Source organism: Bubalus kerabau, chromosome 17, assembly GCF_029407905.1.
Source record: "Bubalus kerabau isolate K-KA32 ecotype Philippines breed swamp buffalo chromosome 17, PCC_UOA_SB_1v2, whole genome shotgun sequence".
NCBI lineage: Eukaryota > Metazoa > Chordata > Mammalia > Artiodactyla > Bovidae > Bubalus > Bubalus kerabau.
The window spans coordinates 4,729,707-4,743,779 of NC_073640.1; the positions used below are offsets into that span (position 1 = coordinate 4,729,707).

General features: G+C 41.1%; 1 protein-coding gene and 1 pseudogene across 5 annotated transcripts in view; one reads left to right on the forward strand and one right to left on the reverse strand.

The window, feature by feature from the left end:
- Positions 1 to 14,073, reverse strand: part of IL34 (interleukin 34) — a 60,706-nt gene that overhangs the window by 23,207 nt on the left and 23,426 nt on the right. The gene's annotated exons all lie outside the window — the stretch shown is intronic.
- On the forward strand, positions 1,346 to 2,302 carry LOC129632089 (RNA-binding protein 4B-like; annotated as a pseudogene).

The following is a 14,073-nucleotide window of genomic DNA, read 5'->3' on the forward strand; positions in this document are numbered from 1 at the left end:
TTGGGTCATATGGCTACTCATGGTTAACTTTTTGAGGAAATGTCAGTCAGCTTTCCAAAACAGCTCTACCATTTTATATTCCCACCAGCAATGTATAAGGGTTTTGATTTCTCTGTATCCTCACAAACACTTGTTAATATCACTTTCCTGACAATGTCCCCTGAGGCACAAAACTTTTTAAATTTGAGGAAGCCCAATTTACCTTTTTTTTTTTTGGTTGCTTGTGCCTTTGGTGTCATATCTAAGAAACAAGTGTCTATCTAACCCAAGGGCACAAAGATATACATGGTTTATTCTAAGACTTTTATAGTTTTAGCTCTTGCATTTAGGTCTTTGATCCATTTGGAATTGGTTTTCGTATATGGTGTGAGGCAAGAGCCCAACTTCACTCTTTTGCCTATTGCTATCCAGCACTCCCAGCACTAGTTTTTAGAAGATGATTCTTTCCTCACTGAATAGTCTCAGCACCCTTCCTATATTTCAGTTGACCACAAATACATGGGTAGATATGGATTTATTTCTGGACTCTCAATTCTATTCCACTGATCTATTATGTATATCTATCTTTTTTTTTTTTTTTTGGTCATGCCACACAGCTTGTGGTATCTTAGTTCTCTGACCTAGGACTGAACCTGACTCCGGCAGTGAAAGAGTCAAGTCCTAACCCTTGGAGAGCCAGAGAACCCCCTATATTTATATCTTTATGCCAAAAACCACTCTGTCTTGATTTCTGTAGCTTTATGGTATATTCTGAACACTTTTAAGACATTTTAATCTATAGTAACTTATTTTTCTCTTTCTGTTTTTATTGAAGAAACTGAGTCACTTGTCCTGTAGACTTCCCACATTCTGGATTTGGATAATTGCACCCCTGTAATGTCATTTAACATATTTGTCTCTGTAATTATAATATTTAGATCAGGATGCTTCACTGGGCTCAGGCACAATTTTCATAGGAGGTGTCGCATTATATCAGGAGACACAGAAGTTCTGTTTGTCCCACTTTAAAGAGCGAATGTTTTGTTGTTTCTCCATGATCCATCCATTATAAAGTTTTCCATCAACATTTTACCTTTCATCACATACTCAGGATGACGGCCTTGATCCACTGTTTTCTTAGGTGGTGACTTTCTATCTTCTCTTCTATATATATTACTGTGATTCTTTTATGAAGTAGAACATTCTTTCCTCATCTATTTTCTTAAGATTTGGTCTGGGTAGAAAACCCAGGATAAAAGCTTGACTCTTGACCCGGTGGCACCGAGCCACGCGTGGCGCTCGCCATTATGCAGAGTTCTCTGTGATGCGGGACCCACCGCTATTGCCACCAGGAGGCTCTCGTCAGATGATGAAGCTGTTCACTGGGAACCTGCCCTGGGAGGCCACAGGGCAGGAGGCCCGCTCGCTCGTTGAGCAGTGTTGGAAGGTGCTGGAATGTGAGCGCGTTAAGACCTGTGGCCTTCTGCATGCAGAGGACAAGAGGGCTGAGGGTGCCACGCAGCACCAGCAGCACTGGCTGCATGCGGGGAGCATCAAAGTGAGGTCAGCAAGCGTAAGAGCAAGGCCTCAGCCAAGTTTGAGGAGTACGGTCCAGTCATCAAATACGATGACATTGTGAAAGATTATGCCTTTGTACACATGGAGTGGGCAGAGGATGCAGTGGAGGCTGACAGGGGAAACTATCAAGTTTCCAGGCAAAAGAATGCATGTGCAGGTGTCCACCAGCTGCTCTGGACTGCCCCTGGGATGGGAGACGGGAGCGGCTGCTGTCAGTGTGAGAAAGAGGGGCACTGGTCAAAAGAGTGCCCAGCAGATCGTACGGGTCGTGTGGTGGACTTACCAAGCAGTTATAATGAACAGTATGGAGCGGTGCACACACCTTACACCACAGGCTACATTTATTACAGTCATGCTATCCTACAGAGCGCTCGACTACTGTAAGCGTTCCCGAGCTCACTTTCACGAGGCAGTACTGGCAGCAGCAGCGTCTGCACACGACTACGCAGAGCAGACCATGTCCCATCCCCCTCAAGTCCAGAACACAGCTGTGGCCCGCCTCCTCAGCTCCACTTCTGCTGATTCCGACGGACAAACAGCTGTTGCCAAACTCAGGCGCTGCTGCTGCCACTGCCACCACTCCCTCCTGTGATGGAGGGGACGGAGCCCCTGCATCGTGCAGCAGGGCTGTGCGCCCCACAGGTGGAGAGGGCTACGGTTACGGGCTAGAGAGTGAGCTGTCGCAGGCTACAGCATGCGGTTCTGTGACATGGCCCAGTACGAACCGGAGCAGTATGCGCACTGAGCTGGGTACTGCCTTTGAAAGACGGGAGGTAGGATAACTGCAGACTGCAGATCCTCACACTGTGGTCCCACATAGGAGAACTTGCTCCACATGGTCCCCCTTGCTGACATGGTTCCACTGCTTCATGTCTCAGTAAACAGAAGAGTTTGTGACCAACCATGTTTTCTTTTTTAAAAAAGCTTTTTTTGTTGTTTATTTCGGCTTCCCTGGGTCTTCGTTGCCGTGTGGGTTTTCTCTAGCTGTGGCGGGCAGGGGCTCCGCTTCGTTGTGGCGTGCGGGCTTCTCATTGCAGCGGCTTCTCTTGTTGTGGAGCATGGGCTCTGGAGTGCAGACTTCAACAGTAGTGGCTTGTGGGCTCCAGAGCACAGGCCCAGGAGCTGTGGTTCAGGGGCTTAGCTGCTCTGCGGTGGCATGTGGAATCTTCCCAGACCAGAAGGAACCTGGGTCCCCTGCATTGGCAGGCGGATTCTTAACCACTGGACCACCAGGGAAGTCTCTTTGTTTTCTCTTTAATTCTTCTAAGTTGACTTTTTTCTTTCCTCCTGATACCAGTCTCTGTAGCCTTTATATTCTGACCCTTATATTCTCAGCCTTTGAACAGCCCTAGGTAAGGATTTTGCTGGCATCCCCTTTCTCCCATACAGTAGAATCCCTCTTATCTTGCTTTCCTTAGCTGTTGAAGCCTTCTCCCTGTCTACCTGCAACATCTCCTTTCCCTTTAAAATGACATGTAGAGGCAAGCAACCTTTTACTCTTCTATGTTAGCTCTGGACTCGAACACTGAAGCTTATCCTCTGAAATTGCTAGGACAATTGGGGTTTTGGTTGTTGCTGTTGTTCTTTTTATGTGACCTGTGATTGTGGCATAACATTAGCTGAAATTCAGCCTTGCCTTACTCCACTTTCTTAAAAAAATATTTTGACAAATAAATATTTATAACACTTTTAAAAAAGCATGATTCTTTGTCTTTACTTACCAGCTTTCAGAATGAGTTGTTGCCTAACATCTTCCAAAGGTAATTAATGATGATTTTTCAGTTATCACCTTGAGTTCATTAATTTTTAAATTTTTGTATTTCAATCCATTAAAGTCAGGTTCAGTCAGTCAGTTCAGTCACTCAGTTGTGTCCAATTCTTTGTAACCCCATGGACTGCAGCAGGCCAGGCTTCCCTGTCTATCACCAACTCCCTGAGCTTACTCAAACTCACGTCCATCAAGTCGGTGATGCCATCATTTCAAAGTAAAAACTAAATGATAAAAGTCATATTCAGAAAGTTCTTTCTCCCCTCTTATTTCTCCCTCCCTGATAAAACAATTTCATTAGTTTTTGGTTTATCCTTACATTGGTTACATTTTTAAAAAACAAGCATATTTTTCATATTTCCTCTCTTTGCCTACAAAGGTGGCATTTTACCCATATTCCTTTGCACCCTGCATTTTTTTTAATGTATGTATTTTTAATTGAAGGATAATTGCCTTTCAATATTGTGTTGGTTTCTGCCATACCTCAACATGAAGCAGCCATAGGTATTCATATGTCCCCTCTCACATCTTGCTTTTTTAAAACTATTTTAAAATAAAATATAGAAGTAACAGAAAAAAATGTATAGTTTAATGAATTATTATAAGATAATCAAATCTTATATCTACCATGAAATCAAGGAATAGAACCTAGTAGGCCACTCCAGAAGGCTCTCCATGAGTCCCATCTCAATTACCAAAAAGTAACCACCATCCTGACTACTACAGAAACATTTGTCAGGTTTCTTTCTGGTTTTATCAACCAAGCGTGCTTCCCTAGACAGTAAAGGTTTTAGCTTTGCCCATTTTTAAAATTCATATATCTTTGAATCCTCTTTTAACCCACAGGATTTCTCCTCCATTCCATTCTTCCCTTTACAATTCATCTGCTAAAGGAGCCAGGATAGAAACTTCCCTGGTGTAAGACTGGGTAAGACACCAAGCTGCTACTGCAGGGGACCTGGGTTCAATTCCTGGTCAGGGAATTCGATCCCACATGCAGCAACGAAGACCTGGCACAGCCAAATAAATTTTTTAAAATTAAAAAAAAAAAAAAAAAAAAGAACCCAGGATACATGTCCAAGAGCGCCCCCAGTCTAGCTTTGCTGGTTGTGCATTCATGGTGCAATCCAACACATCCCTCCATCCTGTGCTTTTGCACATTGCGGACTGGATCAGACAAAGTTTAAATCCTTTGTCACAACTACAGGTGGTGCCAGGTCCACTCTTCTCTGATGTTGGTAGCCACTGATGCTTAATGTCTAGACTCATTAATTCATCAAGGGTTGCTAAGTGTGATATTCTCACTCACACTGCCATCTGATCAAGCCTTTTCCCATGAGGGAAGCAGAGTCAGTAGCAGCTTGGCAGCTTTGCCAAGATGTCTGAAATGAAATATGATATGTCACAATATGACATATTGTGCTTTCTTCCCACATCTGATCTCTATTAAATCAGAAAGTCTCCAGCCTTGTGTGGTTTGTTTTCAAATACCGGCTTCTCAGAAAAGGATTGGCTGGCAACCAGACATGCACGGCCTTTACCCTTGTGATCCAAAGCACCTGAATGATTTTATCAACTGAGACTCACTCCTGGGTCCACAGATCAAATGCTTGGAGCAGGCGGTACACTTCTGATAGGTGCTGCATGTATATGATCCGTGTCAGCACATCTGGGAAGCTTGGCACTACACCAGATCCCTAGGGCATCTCCCAAGCTGGAGTATTGTCTTAGGTGAAGCAAAACACGAAAACCTGCCTGCCGACAGAAGCTCTGAAACAGGAAGATGCATGACTCAGCGTTTCCTTAGAAGCAGGTATCTAGCACAGCACTATTTGGGTCATATCTACATATTTGAGGTATGTTTCTCTATATTCATTCAACTTTTTACTTAAATTGATTTGTAAAGAAAACTCCACAACACTTAACACTGAGAGAAAAACAGTTCTCACTCGCCAAAATGAGAAGCTAACATCAAGGAAAGTAAAAGAACATAAGTTCAAGTGAGAAAGCATTGCCTGCTGAGCTAGGGAAGTGCTCTCTTTTTTGGAAAGGAAGTATCAGCAAGGATTTCTGTTTGTTTGTTTTTGGCCGTGAGGCTTGTGAGATCTCAGTTTCCCAACCCAGGTATTGAACCTGGGCTCTAAGCAGTGAAAGCAGAGTCTTAAGTCCACTGGTCCAGTCCACTAGACCTCCAGGGAGATCCCTGGCAAGGGTTGTAGAGGTGTTCGAAATACAATAGCACCAGAATGAGTCTTTTTCCCAGAGCAGTCGTTCTCAACCTGGAGGTGACATTTGGCAACGTCTAGAGATAACTCTGGTTGTCACAGGTGGGAGTGGGGGCGCTATTGGCACCTAGTAATGGGTGGAGGCCAGGCTGCTGTAAACATTCTACCATGCGCAAGGCAGCCGCCCTACAACAAAGAATTTTTCAGCCCCCATACGTCAATAGTTCTGAGACTGAGAAATCTTGTCCTAGAGAAGAAGAGTTGAAAAAGAACTGAAAAGAAATGTCCTCACTCTGAAATTCAATGTTGTTTAATGTAGGATACAAGTACCCTGTTACACCATCCAACATTAACTAATGGCACCAACCCACACTTAGAGAAAGCTATCTAAATGACGCAACGCCTTGGAACCACAGCACTACTGCTAAAAGAACGCTGCTGTCAGAAAACGGAGGCAAGTCCGCAGACCCAGCCGCTGGGTCGCGCTGCACTGCGTGCTGCTCTTACAGCCAACATTCACCAAGAACCTAGTATATGCCGGCGCTGTGCTGGGAGCTGGCAAGGAGTGATTCCAGTAAGACGGATGCAGGCCAGTGGGGAAGGCAAACAGGTAAACAAAAGAGTAGAGAACAGTATCACTGAAGAGTGTGTTCAGCTAAAGGGAAGATGAAAAACCACCAACTGGTGGTGGGGGGTGCGGTGAGGTACTTACTATAATAATTATTATTCACTATTACAAAAGGCAGCAAAGATGTATCTTGGAAAACTAAAGCTTTTTCTTTTGTTCTTGAATTATTCCCTTCATTGCTAGAGAAGGCGATGATTTCAGTTCTTAACCCTCCCAAGGAGCTCCGTCTGGTTAGAAGCAGAGCTAATTCAAAAGCATTGCATGGCTTCTGGCTTCTGGTAGGGGTATATGCTTCTGACACTAACTGTAGAATGGATTAAGATTTGTAAATATACTCTAAAGTAATTTTAAAGAAAAAAAAAAGCACACGTGGAATATCCACTGCATTGCTGTTTACACTTCAAGAAAGAAAACTGGAAACAATCTAAATGCCAAACAACAGGAAAGCACTTAGCATAATCTGAGAACTAACTGCTGTTTATTGAGTCCTGACCATGTGCCAATGAGTTTACATCCTGTGTAGCAAAATGATTATACCTTTCTCTCCTTGTAGCAACTTCGAGAATTAATCTTCCCATTCCCTGAGAAAAGCCAGACTCAGAGAAGGCAGGAAAAGTGAGTCTTTTCAACCAATGCTGTAGAAACTACCGGAAATTCTTATTTTAAATATATATATATATTTACTTATTTGGCTGTGTCAGGTCTTCATTGCAGCATACAAACTCTTGGTTGTGGCATATGGGATCTAGTTTCCTATCCAGGGATCGAACTTAGGGCCCCAGCATTGGGAACACAGAGTCTTAGTCACTGGACCACCAAGGAAGTCCCGGAAATCCTTATTTTTTTTAAAAAAATAAGCATAACCCTAAAAAAGAAAATTAAGCATAGCCTTTACCTCACACTATGCATACAATAACTTGAAATGGATCATAGATGTAATTGTAAAACTTAAAACTAAATAAATTCTAGGAGAAAATATTTGTGACTTTGAATTGGGCAAAATTTTCTTATATTTGACTCAAAAGCGCAAACCATTAAAAAAAATGGTGCTGTGGGTGAGGATAACAGGAATAAGTTAGCATAATGCTGTTATCAGAGTATCTGTTTTTATAGTTATCATCTACTATGGCAAGTGATATGGAGCTCCCATTTGTGGTAGTGATATAATGCTTCCCTTTTAAATAAATGTGTCTAGGCTTCCAAAATGTGAATGACCCTAAGGAAAAAAATGTGCAGGTAAGATACTGACTCTGAAGCTAGAATCTTGTGTTCAAATTCTGGCTCCATCTTACCTTGGGCAACATGGGCGCCATCTTACCTTGGGCAACATGGGCGTTCTTGTCTTCCTTCAGACTCCTCATCTGTAGAATGGCCTTGAAACAAAACTCTGACCTCAAAGGGTTATGGGAGTATTTACCAAGTTTCCATATATAGAAAACTTAGAACATGGGATGGTATCCAGGAGCTCAGTACTTACTATAATAATTATTATTCACTATTACAAAAGGCAGCAAAGATGTGTCTTGGAAAACTAAAGCTTTTTCTTTTGTTCTTGAATTATTCCCTTTATTGCTATTGCTTTAGCACCATCAATAGAGATCTGTGAGGAAAATACTTGATTGTGAAAGAAAGAAAGAAAGAAATCCAGTGTGGAACTAGTCACATGGGACCCCTGAACATTCTGAACAGCTCCTGAAAGCTGCTGATGTCCTTCTGAAGGACTCCAACCTCTGACCTTCAAACTCTGACCTCCGATGAGCAAAGAGACTCAAGGGTGAAAGAACAGAGTGTGGAGGGCTCATACTTCTGCTATTCTCGGAAAAAAGTGACCGTTGACAAAGGGACTCCAGCAGACCTTAGTGCCCAAAAGCTTCCTTGGAGCAACACGACAAAAAAGAAAACGAAAGGAGTGAAGCGGATCATTAGCTGGAGGGCCTTGAGCTCTACAGCTCATGGATAGAAACTTGTGCAGAGGTCTACTCTCTCTATGCACCAAAGAAAATACTGCCAAGAAAGTAACCAAGATCATGAGAATATGGAGCAACTGGAGCTCTGACACACTACCCTTGAGGGCCTACAGTCATTCTGGAAGACTGGCAATTCTAATAAAATGAGCTATATACCTGCTGTATGAAGCAGCAATTCTACTCCTAGTATCAACCTAGAAAAATCAAAAGCTATGTGCTCAAAAACAACAACAAAAAGAATATGCATTGCTACTATATTGGTATCATGAATTATACGCAGTCCCAAAAGTTGAAACAATTCAAATGTTCGTCAACAGAACGGATATACACATCTGGTATATCACACAGCGGAAGACTGCTCAGCAAGAAAAAGGAACAAAATACTGATCCATGCGACAACATGGATGGCTCTCAAAAACACTGCCAGTAAAAGACGACAGACACCAAAGAGCACACGCTACATAATTCCATTTATTTGAATGCAAGAATAATCTACAATTACAGAGTCAGGACAGAAAGGGGCATGAGCAAATTCATAGTGATGAAAATATCCTGGTTCTTGACTGGGGTGGTGGTCACCTGGGTATACACAATTGTCAAAAGCCATCTGCACTGGGAGGAAAAGTGTCCCCCAAAAATTCATGTCCATCAGAATCTTAGAATGTGACCTTATTTGGAAATAGGGTCTTTGCAGCTGTAATTAGTTAAATTAGAGTGAGTCCATACCAGGTTACAGAAGGCCCTCGTCCAAGGACTGATGTCCTTATAAGAAGAGGAAACAGAGACACACAAGGCGAATACAACGTGGTGACTGAGACAGAGATCAGAAAAATAGGTCCACAAGCCACGGTGGCTGCGAGCAACCACCAGGAGCCAGGAAGAGGCAGTGAAAGGTCAAGGAACACCTTGATTCTGGGTTTCCAGCTTCCAGACCCATGAGAGAAAACTCTTAAAGCCACCAAATTTGTGGTACTTTGTTACAGTAGCCCTAGGAAACTAACAGACCATCAAACAATGTTTAAAGTCTGTGCCTTTTAAGTAATTTTACTATAGCTTTAAAAATTGCAAATAACTCATTGGAAACAGCAAGTTGGTGATGAGGGTTCCAACCTAGCTTCTGTTTCACCATATTAGACAGAATACCTGAAGGAGAGCGAGACCCTGCTGCTCAGAATCCACATTTAATGAGAGAAGCCAGGCACTGCCCAAGGGGTCCCTCCCTCCCAGTGGCTCTTCCTTTTACAATCAACCACTATCTGCATCTGTTTCCTCTGCCCACAGCAAAATGCCTCTTTCACTCTCTCAAACACAAATATTTGGGTACTATAGGCAGTACTACCCAGGAGAGCCACCGTGCAGATGCCCCATTCAAAAATGAACCAACCCGCTTCTTAGGGAGTGCCAAGCCTCAGAATTAAAGGCTGCAGAAAAGCCTGGTTAGGGGCCAAGCGCCTTAACCCAACTTTTCAGTAACTCACAAATTTATTATCTAGAATGCCAACCTTTAAGAATCTTTGATTGCTTTGCTTTCTGTAGCCCAGACTTAGAAAATGGGACTTTTTATTTCATTATTTTGCTTCATCTTAGAAGACCCTGACCCTGAGAACTTTTCACTTGTCTAAGGACACCAGCAGATATCTGCATGAGGATTGGGGTCAGCAAAGGTCAGGTAGATCACTGAATGTAAAGACCACCTGGTCCAATCCCCACTGGATGCTCTAATACCCATTCCGGCTTCCCCATATTTATGGCCGCAGAATTTGCCAGGCATGGGCTCACTGATTCCACACAACAAGGCTAGAGATAGAATCACTATTATCTTTATTTTTTGTTTGCAGAAACTGAGGACCAGAGGGGTGATGTAACTTGTCTGAGGTCACACAGTAGTACACAGAGGAAGGATCTGGGCCCAGACGAACTGGCCTGGAAATCTTTAGCCACCGGGCCACACTGCCAAGTGGATGCCTCTTCTTTGGATTGGGCACTGCATTCCCCAGCGACTGAGAACCCAAAGGTTTGTTATAGATCCAGAGCTCCTTCAGCTTTTTTCCCCTTCTTGAGAACCATTAGAGCAGTGAGTCCCAAGGTCCATTGGGACATCCTCTAAAGCACTATATAAACAGAACTGAGTGGAACAGGATTAAGGTTGTTTAATTTTGTTTTGGGGGGTTTGGAATGTTTTGTTTTATTTTGAGATGAAAGCTAACTAAATAACTACAGAGCTAAACTGAAAAATACTAAGATCAGAATCAGGCATTTTTTCCCAACTTGATGAAAAACCAGTTGCTTTTTTTTTTTACTTTTTTCTTTTGGTGGCATTATGCAGCTTGCACAACCCTAGTTCCCCGACCAGGACCAAACCCCTGCACAGGGCAGTGAAAGCACCAGGCCACTAGGGGATTCCCCAAAGCCCAGTTCCTATTGTCCATTATGCCAGGAAGGAATCTGGAGCTGGGTCTCCTAAAAGAGAATCAAACAAAGGGTTCCTTACTTTGCAGGTGGATTCTTTACTATCTGAGCCACCAGGGAAGTCCTTAGAAAAGGACACTTCAGCCCACATGTACCACATGTCCTGACGCTGTACATGTCCAGAGATCCTCTCCAGAGGAGTCCACAGTAGCTGTTGACTCAAAGAAGATTCTCCAGTAGGCTGGCACGCACATTAAAAGACCAAAAGGAGGGAATTCCCTGGAAGTCCAGTGGTTAGGACTCAACACTTCCACTGCTGTGGTCCAGGGCGATCCTGACCAAGGGTTGGATCTGGGCCATGGCTGTCAAAGTTCAGAATCCTAACTACTAACCCACCAAGGAGCTCTCAGAAACTTAACATAACGATAGACCCCAGGAAATCCATAAATGTTGAATAAGCATTTAACAAAAACACATTATCCTGATTAAAAATCCTTAAGTAGGATTCAGTGGATAATTCCTTAATATGATAAAATATATAAACCTCAGTTATAAGCCAGCATTCTATTTAACTAGAAAACAACAGACACATTCCAACTAAAGAGAGAAATAATACATCTGTGTGCACTATCACTGTGCAGGAGGTCCTCACCACTGCAACTAGACACGCTAAAGAAACGAGAGAGAAAATAATTGGATGAGGGGATACAATGGATGGCATGGTGACTCTAATTAACAATACTGTACTGTTTATGTGAAAGTTGCTAAAAGAATAAATCTTTAAAAGTTCTTGTTATAGAAAAAATTACAGCTACTTGTTGTGATGCTAACTAACTTATTGTGGTAATCACTTCATTGATATACATATATCAGATCATTATGTTTGTATCCTAAAATGAATACAATGTTATATGTCAATTATATCTCAATAAAAAACTAAAAAAGAACTGGATGGGAGGAGATAAAATTATTTCTATTTATAGATGAAATAATTATAAGCCTAAAATGGCTACAAGAATCAACTAAGAAACTACTACAAACAACAGCCAGTTAGAAAAGACTCCACAAAAAATAAGTATCTATGAATAAACCTATCAAAAAAGGTGCAAGATACATAAAAAAAAAACTGTAAACAATACTAAAGGACACAGGAGATTTAAACAAATGGAAAGCTACACCATGTACCTGGATAAGAACATTCAACATCATCAATATGTCCATTCTCTAAAGTTAATGTATACATTTAAAACAATCCCAATATATTTTATGAAACAAAATATTTAAATGGCCAACAAACTCATATTTTAAAGTGCTTAACATGACTGAGCAACTGAGCACACACACAGTCTCATTGCTACTTTAGGAAATTAAATCCACACTAAATTACCACCAAAGTAAGTAAAATCCAAACGACCAACAAAATCAAGTGTTGCAGGAACTCGAAATAACTGGAATTCTCAGACACTACTGGAAGGAGGGTAAATGGTTACATATCTATTTGGAAAACTGTTTGGCAGTATTTTCTGAAGTTGAAACACGTGCATATCCCATGCACAAGTTCTCCTAAGCAAATACCCAACAGAATTGTATATATATACAGACACATACATGCATAGACACCAAAAGCAGTATGTTACAATATTCAAGGCAACTTTATTCATGATAGCCAAAAACTGGGAAACAACTTAAATGTCCATCATCAGGAGAAGAGATTTTAAAAAACTCACAAATTGAGCAAAAGAAGCCAAATACAAAAGAATCCATTTACATAAAGTTTTTTTTTTTTTAATCAAAACCAGAAGAATGACATAAGAAATGAGAATGATAACTACCTTTTGTAAGAGGGTGAGGCAGTAACTGCCTGGAGGCCAGCGTGGGGCTTCTCTGTGCCGGTACTGCTCCAGCATGGTTCGCTTTTCTGTGTGATAGTTCATCAAGCCGCATACTTACAATCAGTCCCCTTTTCTGTATGTGTGTTATACTTCAGTTTTTATTAAAGCAAATCCAGTAAAAACACCAACACTTGGGAATGAATTATATAACAGATTTTAAAGTTCAAATAGAAAAATGAATAAGAACAGCCTGAAAGAGATCTAAAAATAAGGGGAGCAGCCCTTCAATATACTAAAAGATATTTTTAAATATTATAAACCATGGCAAGCAAAATAGTGTGAACATGAGTGAACATGAATAGTCAAAGAAACCAATGAAAAAGAGAAGCAAGTTCTGAAATAGACTTACATATATATGAGAAAATAAGCTTATGATAAACAGTTTATGATTAAAATAGCTTCTCAATTCAGCAGAAAAGAGATAGCCATCTGGAAAAAAAAGTTGATTTATACCTCACAGCATACATCAAAATAAATTCCAAATGGATCAAAATTTGAATGTAAAATCATAGAAGAAAATAAAGAACATGCTATCTTGAAGTGGGGAAGACCTTTGTACCTATGATTCAACACCGAGAAACCATAAAAGAAATGACTGATAAATCTGACTGCAAAAAATGAAAATATATGTAAACAGAACCAACAAACCATCAATAAAAGAGAAACAGTAAATTGGATACAACTTTTATCAAAGGCAAAAGGCCATCCTTCCCTAATAAATAATCAGTTCCTAGAAACAAAAAGGCAACAATCCAATTTTTAAAACAAGCAAAGAGTATTAACAATCACAGAAAAAGAAATAGAAATGGCCTGTAAACATATTCTAGGTTAATGAAGACTCAAATGAGTCACTGCTTTTCACCTATCAGATTGGTAAAAATCCAGCGATGTGACAACTTAACAAGCTGGTGAAGATGTGAGAAAACAGTAGCTTCTCATCCAAAGCTGGTCGAGGTGCAAACTGGCACCAGCTTAAGGAGGGCAAGTTGGCAGTATCTCTTGGAACTACAAATACAGACACCTAGCAACCTCATTTCTGGGAATTTATCCTGCATATAGAATAAGCACCGGCAAAATGCCACATATACAGCAGTGTCTGTGATAGCAGAGTGGAAACTGTTATCACACAACAGAGCTGCATAATATATTCAGTGAAACAAGCACGGCTCAGAACAGTGCCGTGTATTCTATTTTGTAAATTGTGTTGGCAGAGGTGACAGAGCATTATACAGACATAGATACGGACGCTATTTCACAGCTAATATATGCTATATATAACACACATATATATCTATGTACGTTTGTATTTGCATAAAGAAATACTGTATTAGAATAATATACACACAAGCATCCAAGAGCAGCAGCTCAGAACCTCTTCAAGATGGTGTATCCTTAAGAGAAGATGCTTGTTAACCAATTTGATGGACTTTTTGTCAGGATGATAAAGTGAACTGGGAAAATGCATATACTGCAAGTCCAGAGATTTGGGGGGTCATGAGGGTAGCCTTATATCAGGAGATTCCAAAGCTTTGTAAAGGATCAGCATTAATTAGGTTATATCCAATAAACTAAAAACCATTCTCTAGGGGAGGAGGGTACTGGGTGGCTATGGAACAAGAGTGACAGA